Source organism: Corticium candelabrum, chromosome 1, assembly GCF_963422355.1.
Source record: "Corticium candelabrum chromosome 1, ooCorCand1.1, whole genome shotgun sequence".
NCBI lineage: Eukaryota > Metazoa > Porifera > Homoscleromorpha > Homosclerophorida > Plakinidae > Corticium > Corticium candelabrum.
In genome coordinates, this window is record NC_085085.1 from 11,716,990 (window position 1) to 11,723,247 (window position 6,258).

Below are 6,258 nucleotides of genomic sequence, written 5' to 3' on the forward strand. Positions count from 1 at the left end.
CCAGCTCGATGTCGACCGCCTGACGATCTGAAAGAACTTACTGCCTCCATGCGTAGCGCAGGCGATGAATTGTTTACCGTCTGAAAGTGTCAGCTTGTCTGTTTTACTAAGCGCTCGTATAACTTTAGTGTGTCAGGAAAAGCACATGCTTTTGCACTAGACAGACTAGAAGCGTGACGCAATCCGAACAGATCAGCATAGTCACCATCCATTCAACCGACGAACCACATACATAGCTACGCAGAGTGAAAGCGGTTGAGCTGTTTAGTTTAGGGAGTCTTCTATATACCGATAGTATGCATAGTATGCAGTATCGGTATTGGCGCCGATACCGCGTATTTGAGCGGTACAGCAGTATCGGTATCGGATTTCGGTAACTCGCGTAGGTCTATATCCCCTCAAAAGTTAATTAAAAATGACATGGTTCTAGACTGCGAACACGGTTGTCATGCATGACTTGTGTCCGTAGCATCTGGTTCCAGTGCGATCTCAAAACTTTAAAATAGACAGCAGTATGGCGTCGTATAAATAATAGAATATAGTCCAAAATCGTTGCGGGAGGCGGTACAAGCCTAATAACGTATACACATTATCTAAGCATCTGCAAACAAGTACCCGGACAAATTGAGGCTGTTGGAGGATTCCTGAAAGAATGTAGACAACACAGGTAGCATTCAACGATACCACCACAAAGAATTGAAATGTCGGTGTTGGTATCGATATCGGTATTATTTAGTGGCGTAGATGAGGGGGCCTGCTGGGGGCACGTGCCCCCAAAATTTGGCTAATTTTTAAATTTTGATCCAATGGTTTGCAAATTGCAACCAATGCTTTCAAATTCTAGGATTAGCTAGTCATTAGTGATTGTTAATGCGCGTGACAATGATGATAATGAAAATAATATTAATTAAATTGCTTCTGGTTTCCGTAAAGTAAATTGCCTAACCCCGTTGTCACGTGCCATCGATCAATATCATCGATATACATGTACCATCTCTTGACAGTGAAGAAGGCTTTCGTAGACCTGCACAAAGTCTTACAAATTGTGTTCACATTAGATGTCTCTACCGCGTCATATACGTTCGTTTTCATGTTTGGAAAGACTGAAGACCTACCCTAGGGCTGGAATGGGACAAGACAGATCAACTAGCCTAGCGCTTCTTGCCATACAAAGGGATATGCGCTGTAGAGAGGTGGACAAAAAACAGTAGAATTAAGCTCAACAAGCGAAAAGGTAAACGGTTAAATTAAGAGTAGCAATACAGATTTGAGAAAATATTTTAGTGTGCCCACAAATCTTGAACTGGCTACGCCGCTGCGGGATAGTGGCATTGCAGTGGGGGATACAGCTGTAACATTTAGTGTGCTCCGCAGGCATACTCTATAGGACTGATTGTATTGTGATATATGATTACTACTTATACAATTCTATAATCTAATTATATCCTATTACATCCCTTTTACTTTTTATGCTTCTATACTCTATCGCAACTCGATCTACGTTACTGCTAAAACAAAACAGAACATAACAGTTTCCTTTTACTTCAAAACATAGTCTTTTAGATAGACTGGATTGTTGACTGTTCTGCCACTTCTGGTAGTAACTGTCTTCTGAGGTATTGGTTTTCTTGAAAGGGTTGGTGTTTTTTGAGTCTTTGCTGGTGGTTTTGTTTGCTTTTTGGGTAGTTCTGGCTCAGTAATACTATCTCCACTTGGCTGTTTGCAAAACGTCTCTTTTGATTTTCTGAAATGAACTCCATTTCTTTTGTAGGTTCTTCCATTGGCTGCATCAACGTTGTAAGATCGGTTGGGTAGCTGTTTAGTCACTCTAGCTTGCTGCCATTCTTGAGACCTTCCAAACGGTTGAATTCTTACATTTTGGTGTTCTTTTAATTCAGGTACAGGTCTCTAGCTGTTGTATCATAGTATTTCTTTTGCCGTTCTTTGGATTGTCTGAGATCTTCGTGTTCTTGAGTGACTTTGGACCTCAATAATGATGTTGCTGTAGGCAGCAATGCGAATCATTAGCCTTTGGGCTGGACTAGTGGTCATTCCTTGTGTAGGGGTATTTCGATAATCTAAGATCGCCAGCCATGTCTGCATTTGCTTGATAAGCTTTCTTCATGAGGTTTTTGCTGTTTTGATGTTGTTTTCGACTTTGCCATTCGACTGTGGATACCCTGGACTGCTGGTCTTGTGTGTAAAGTCCCATTTTCTTGTAAACGTTCGAAAGTAACTAGAAGAGAATTGAGGACCATTGTCTGACATCAGTATGTCTGGTATTCCGTATCGAGCAAAGTGTGCTTTCAGCTTTTTTACAACTTCTTCTGACGTAGTAGTTAGAAATCTGTCTGTCTCCCAATAGCTGCTATAGTAATCCGTTGTGAGTAGATATTCACGTCCTTAGAATGTAAATAAATCTACTCTAACTTTGGCTCATTGCCTGTCTGAAATCACACGAGTTTGTAACTGTTCTTTTGTTTGCCTAGATTCATAGGTCCGGCATATGTAACATCTGCTGACATGGTTTTCACTTCGGCTGTTATACCTGGCCAGTATAATGACTCCCTGGCTCTTCTCAGGCACCCATTCACTCCAATGTGTGATGTGTGAATCCGCTGTAGCATATCCGGGCGGCAACTTCTTGGTACCACAACTCTGTTTCCTCTGAGAATGATGTTATCCTGTATGACTAGTTCATCTCTCACATTGAAAAATTCAGCAATGGATCCTGGTAGTGTCTGTTTGATGTCAGGCCATTCTTGTAAGATTGTCCGTTTCAGTTGCTGCATGTCCGTGTCCCTCTTTGTCGCATTTCTGATACCAGCCAGTCTCTCTTGTGATACCTGCACATCCTGTAGCATATCTATTTGTTCATACTCTTTCGCCAAGTCATCGGAAAGTAGTTGACAATAGAAGCAGGAGCAGTATAGTTGATTATACTATTTTAGAATGACTTTATTACAGATTTCGAACCAATTTCCAGAATTCATCTCCCCTTTCATTGTTCTGTTGTTCTATCAAACGTATAATGTAGGCAGGGTACAAACGTAACGGTAATCCTATTCACTTCCGGTCTCGAAAGCATCATCTAGAACACTGTAGAACGGTAAGTTCTGAACATTCATCTGATAGAGAGGAAATCTTTTAAGGCTCAGATCAAGACACCTGCTAATTAATTTACGGCTCTCCTTCACGTTTACTCGTAGCACGCTCTTTTTCATTAATTGCGCCCTCCCCTCCACCTCACTTGCAAAAAGCAGTCTGGCACCAAGGCTAGTTTCCTCGGGATTGTAGTATTTATTGAAGAGCCGGACTGATTTGATAAAAGGGCAGTATCTTGCATGTCAAACACAGGCTGTACCCTCTTCTAGCGACAGCAGTCCTGTGCACTAACAAATTATAACAGTTCAGACACCTCACGTGCTTCAATACGGTATCAATGTCATGCATCGCTCCTGTAAAAGAAACTTTTTCCCACAGTGTCAGCATCGCCTGAACGGATTCTAGTACACTGTACATCATGCAAATGCAAACGGAGACTGGCCAGTTCAGCCAAAGTCACTGACAGTATTGCCTACGAGTTATTATGCTGCGTGGCATTGTATGCTATTCATAGATGAATTGGATTTCCTGTGAACAGTGCTAGCAGGCTTGCCAATACAATTGCACCATCATAGACTTAAAATTGCAGCGGATGCCTTGATACTGGATCGAGTTACAGCTATTTCTTTCTTTGACGCCAAGACAAAGTGGCATATTTTGGATATTATGTAACTTGCATTGCTCAAAAGAACATGTGCGGTCAAAAATTTAAGTCCGTGAAGATCAGACAGTCTTGATCCAGTGACAACTGAAGACTGTCATGTTACGTAATTGAGCGTCCCTTCAAATCATAACAAAAATTGGACTGTTTCATATTTGACCACCTTTAAGCAATACGTTATAATGGAAACAATAATATTGTCAATCAGTGTCCTCACAAGGCTTATTTTGAAAAGCAGGGTGCCCTTCGTTCCAATTTGAGTACCCGACTCTACCGAATACGCTGAACAACTCTTTACAAGATGATTAACCTGAGCATTATATACTCTCAGTTGTTCACTCACTGACAGCCCAAATCATACAAACTTGCCACTACATCGAAAGCAAACACTAAATCTCCACGCTGCAGCAGCGACGCCTGAGCAGGCGTGGTTTTCTTAGTTGGGGTGTGAACATTAAAAATTATTGGCGAGTACAACGTTGTCCACTAGTCATCGGTTTAGTTTTGTTACCATATCTCAATATAGTTATTGACCAAATTGGGAAACACTTAAAACATGCACTGACAACTGCCAGACAACATTGGCATTGCCTGTTTAACCGTAATCTAGTTCATTGTTACCGATACTAATAAATCAACATCTGTGCTCTTCAAAACGTGTTCCTAGACTGCAGACATAACCTATACAAAGTAACGCACGTGATAGCACCTGTGAAGCCCCTTCCTCTAAACCACCATTGTGTTTATATCGACAGCAATACATTATTCAAAAAGGAGACTGACGCTTTGTGACACAGGGAAGCGGGGTTGTCTGCATTTACCACTGATATCCTTGTTAGAGCTTCCCTAATAGCCAGACAATGTTTCAACTCAGATGAAGTGATTACTGACAGCGTCAGAAGTAGTCAAAGTTTCTATTACCAGAACAACTCAGGACAATATATAAACCAAGTAATAAATTTTGATTATCTAAAAATAATATCAGTTAACAATTTTGACACTAAAACAAATCATTTTGAGCCAATATATATTATAAATAACAGTTGTTCATTAAAAGTAACTGCAAACCAATAAAAATCTTGTATATGCACGTACATATTAATTACAGTAGTGCAAGTATGAAGCTACTACAAACAATAACATAATACATGCTTGTCTTGTACATAGCCTTGCCATAATAAATGATACTACATTTCCAAAAATTCAAAACAATAGTGTTCCAGGGTCGGTGGAGCACGCTGGGCCAGGTGGGAAAAATGAGACTTCCACCAACTGGCTTTGGCGAGAACTTCCGGAAATATTGGTTCAAATGGTTAAATAAATTAGCAATTTTGTACTTTCATTGTGAGTGGGGCTTGGTCACGCAAGACCTGGCCCGCCCAACATCTGGAGAGCACCGCTGGTCCTGTTTTCTTGCTTGTACTACATACCATGCTTCGCTTTAAAGACACAGACAGCTATTGAATTATGAGCATCAGTAACTGTAGTTTTTGATTGAGCATCATTTAATTTACACTCACCACTCAGTAAAGCTCTTCCACCATATTATGCTACATAAAAACACACATGATTAGCCTACTACAACCGTAGCCAAAAATGGATGACGACTTCAGATGGTTATCCGAAGACAGCACCCCTGTCTGTTTCTAGGAGAGGTCTCCGGCTACACTGATGTACCCTTGGGTATTGACTTTGATACAGCTTTGAAAATGACCCTCACGACCACAAGTACCTGTCCAACCCAGTCAAAGACCAGGGACTCATTTCTACTCTTGAGTCGAGAGAAGCAATTGCATGTGAGTTTCTTGCCGAAATAAATTACGCCTCCACCCATCCCGCACTCGAACATTCGACCTAAAGGTCCCCATGTTTCTACTCACGGTATACTACCAAGACATAGGTCTCAATTCGTCCTAACAGATCTAGACGTTACCAACAGAAAAATTGAGCACCTGTTACAGTGCCATAAGAGTATCTGTATTTCATGGGAAGCGTGTTTCAGTGTGCTAGGGCTTTGTATATTAACATACCACATTGTGTAGGTTGAGGAGGTTGTCTCAACCTGACAATATCCTGTTTTGCTGTCACATCATGCCCAATATACTTTATCACAGTTTACCAGTACACAGATAGTATATAGTACTTTAGGATGCAACATTAACAGACGAGACAACCAACACCGTGGAACAAACTGAAAGAATTTAAGTTAATAAAGATTGAAATATTCTTGTACTTGCTATAGTCACCCACCCCCTCTTAATTAAAATACGAACGTACAAATGAACCCGCACAGCATCATTGGTGTATATATTTCTGTGTCACAGGATCACTAGGAGTATATTTATGACACTCAACTAACAACTGATTACAGCAGACTATCAAAATCTGTCTATATATAATGTTTGCATAATGTAACTACAAGAACACCTATTGTATTTACACTGCCAACATCAATGTGTATTCATTTGTGTCCCACATAACGTCTCCAGATA